Below are 3,857 nucleotides of genomic sequence, written 5' to 3'. Positions count from 1 at the left end.
CAAGCTTTTGAGGTCATCGATCCCTAGACTTACACACTACTTAAACTAATTTATGCTACGAACAACACACACACCCATGCCCGAGGGAGGACTCGAACATCCGGCGGGAGGGGCTGTGCAATCCGTGCACGGCGCCTCAAACAGCGCGGCCGCTCCGGGCGGCATTCAAATCAGTACACGCTTTGCTGCAGATCGAAAATTCATTCTGCAAAGAGAAACAGATTAACCTAAATATAAATTTAAGCGTTTGGAACTTCTATCTAAAGATATTTATTAGTTAGGCTTTAACATTCCGGCGATATCATTTTAGACAGGTACTTGTAAGAAATGTTGTCTTGTATGGAAGTGGGACGTGGATGATAAACAATTCTAAAAAGAAGAAAATAGAAGCTTTTGAAATGTGGTGCTAAAGAAGAATGCTGACGTTAGTGCAATAGATAAGGAGTTACTGAATCGAACTGGGGAGTAAAGAAATTTGACGTAACCTGACTGAGAGAAGGGATCGGCTGATAGGATACAATGTGAAGCTTGAAAGCATCGTCAGCTTCGTAAAGGAAGATGTGGGTTGTAGCAGGTATGGAGAGCCTTACACAAGAAAGACTAGCGTGGCGAGCTGCCTTAAAACAGTCTTCGGGCTGAAGACCACCACCACAACAACGACGACGACGACGACACCAATTACCTCTTCGGAACTTGTTCTGTGTTGTAATATCTCTCGCGTTTTCCTTGTCTCTCCTGTATTGCGCTCCCTTGTTCTGCGAGTCTGACAGTGAAACGGCGGGAAGAGCCGATGTGGGGAGAGCAATAAGGGCTGCAACTGTCGCCGTTCCTCGGGAGACAAAAGTTTGCCGGGAACAAACGGCGCACCAGGCAGCGGTGTCAGACTGCACTAACAGGCCTTTGACCTCTCCATAGTAAAGGTTTAGCTATAGGGCAGTCATAGGGTGGCAACAGCTTTAAAAAATAAAATAAAAAGATGAACAATAACTTCTGCCAGAGAGGAAACATGGAAATGGAGCTGTCGTCAGTTAAATTCTGACAAATTCTCAAAAGACATGTTTCTTATAATATTAAGAAATTTAATTCGGTATCTAATGTAAATTAACTTCGCTGTACTATCGTTGACATACGAAAGTTTGTGACGGACCGGGATTCGAACCTGGTTTTCCCGCTTGTCGTGAGCGCTCGCCTTAACAATTTTGGCTGTCTAGACACGCCTCTCGGACCGACCCAAACCGGCATATGTCTCACTTCTCCATACACACACTGTGCTATTCCCACAACGGGGAGGGGCATTTATTGCGATCGTCGTTTTAACCCATCGAGGAATGTGATATTTATCATGTTATTGTACAGTGTGTCTGTTAATAGTTCAGATTGTACAATATGCCTCCAGACATGGAGAGGGGGTGGGGGACAGAGAAGAAATTTATGACTTAACCTAACTTAAAGAAGGGATCTGTTGATGGCATACATCTTGACGCTTAAAAGAAACTTCAATTTGATAATGGAAGGAAATGTAGAGGGCAACTGTATTGTGCAATATTTCTTCTGACATTTTTCAATAAAATAGTGAATATTACATGCCTCGACAAGTTAAAACGACGATCACAAAAAATGTTTCTCTCTTTTGCGGGAAGCATGTTGTGTGTGAGCGAGCACTAGGATATGTGGACTAGTGAGACACATCAAGGTTTGGGTCGGTCCTAGAGGTGTGCTCGGGTAGCCGAAGTGGTTAACGCGTTAAAGCGACCGCTCGCAACAAGGGCGAAATCCGGATTTGAGTCTCGGGGCAGCACAAATTTTCATATGGCATCAGTAAATAGTACAATTGAGGTCAATTTAGATTCGCAATTCGCGAATAAAATTTCGCAATGTGTAAACGAGCAGCTGTGGATCGTCAAACAGTGTCTGTTCCTTTACACATGCGTGCATACCTGAATGAACATTGTACGGTGTGAATTGTCAACACAGACTTTTTACAATAAAATAAGAAATATTGTATTCCTCGATGGGTTTAAACGACTGTGTGTGTGTGTGTGTGTGTGTGTGGGTGGGTGGGTGGGTGCGCGCGCATGCATTGGGCAGTGTGGACAAGTGTGACATTTGGAGGTCTGGGGCGGTCCTGGAGGAGTGTTCAAGTGTTCAGATAGCCAAAGCTGTTAAGGTGACTGCTCACAATAACGGAAAATCCGGGTTCGAGTCTCGATCCGGCTCAAATATTCACATGTTACCAATAAATAGTACAGTTAAATTAAGTTTGGATTATTGTTTTACCTCTGTATTGTTGTGTATGCTCTAGCTGTTATAGAAAATATTGTAGCTTCTATTTACTACAAAAATTCTGTAATTGTGTAACAGTCACAATTTTATTAAAATTGCGTATATATATTTGCTATTGACAATGGCATGAATACACAAGCGACCGCTCTTGGCACTAAATGTCAACGTGTTCCGCAGTAACTGTTGCAGCAGCTCAGTTGAGCAGCGAGCCTGTATCGGTGATGTACTGTGTGACTTCTAAAATAGGATGGATGCACTTGGAGAAACATATTGTAGATACTGGTTTTAACATTGGCATGGCAGTGCATCTTACGTCAGTTATCCGGCTAAGTAAGATATGGAGTACATTTTTAGCTCTAATCGGGCTCCTGTATTAACCCTTATCGAGGCATATGTAATAATGATTCACTCCGTGTTTTATATTTAAGACATTTACATTTAAAATCTAATATGCTTTGCACTTTATGTACACCATTCATTGTTCTGATGATGGTGACTCTGTTTACCGAAACCGGTCATTGCAAATAAAGGTTTTACAAATTCTAACTTATCTGAATATTTACAGATTGCCCCCTTGTCAAATTGGTTCAAATGGCTCTGAGCACTATGTGACTCAACTGCTTAGGTCATAAGTCCTCTAGAACTATTTAAACCTAACTAGCCTAAGGACATCACACACATCCATGCCCGAGGCAGGATTCGAACCTGCGACCGTAGCGGTCTCGCGGTTCCAGATTGCAGCGCCGAGAATCGCACGGCCACTTCGGCCGGCTCGGATCTGAACCCCATGGATTTGTGTTTGGGGTCACCTTAGGAGTGTCGAGGACGCCACTCTGGTTAGCACTGTTTAAGAATTCGAGCAGAGACTTGTCAGTGATTGTCGAGAATTTCAGAGTGATCCAGGCGTTTTTGAAAGGATTCGAAAGTCATTATGTTGGCATATACAGGCCTGCATCTGGGTAAAAGGACGACACTTTGAACACCTCTTCTAAGAGAAAAGTCATTCAATTGTTGTGTCCATTCAAAGCACCCCAAAGAATCTCCATTAAATTTTATAAATGTTGTACTTTACCTTTTCCTAACAGAGATGAGGCTTAGACAGAATCAAGTCAGTGATGTCTGGCAACGACGAAGTCGCTATTACCTCATAGAAGGTTCATCTGCAGACCTGTGGTTACTTGGACTTTTTCGCTTCTAGTATCGCGTAATGTATGCGTTTACTCCATTAATTATGATACGCCATGAACTCATGTGACAACGGCCTTGCCGCAGTGGATACACCGGTTCCCATGAGATCACCGAAGTTAAGCGCTGTCGGGCGTGGCCGGCACTTGGATGGGTGACCATCCAGGCCGCCATGCGCTGTTGCCATTTTTCGGGGTGCACTCAGCCTCGTGATGCTAATTGAGGAGCTACTCGACCGAATAGTAGCGGCTCCGGTCAAAGAAAACCATCATAACGACCGGGAGAGCGGTGTGCTGACCACAGGCCCCTCCTATCCGCATCCTCAACTGAGGATGACGCGGCGGTCGGATGGTCCCGATGGGCCACTTGTGGCCTAAAGACGGAGTGCT

General features: G+C 44.2%; 1 pseudogene; it reads left to right on the top strand.

Moving 5' to 3' along the window:
* The first annotated feature begins 3,536 nt into the window (after nt 1-3,536).
* Nucleotides 3,537-3,654, top strand: LOC126485420 (5S ribosomal RNA; annotated as a pseudogene).
* Nucleotides 3,655-3,857: the final 203 nt, after the last annotated feature.

Source organism: Schistocerca serialis, chromosome 6, assembly GCF_023864345.2.
Source record: "Schistocerca serialis cubense isolate TAMUIC-IGC-003099 chromosome 6, iqSchSeri2.2, whole genome shotgun sequence".
NCBI classification, from domain to species: Eukaryota; Metazoa; Arthropoda; class Insecta; order Orthoptera; family Acrididae; genus Schistocerca; species Schistocerca serialis.
Note: the sequence above shows the minus strand (reverse complement) of the source record. Positions and strands in the feature narration are given on the sequence as shown.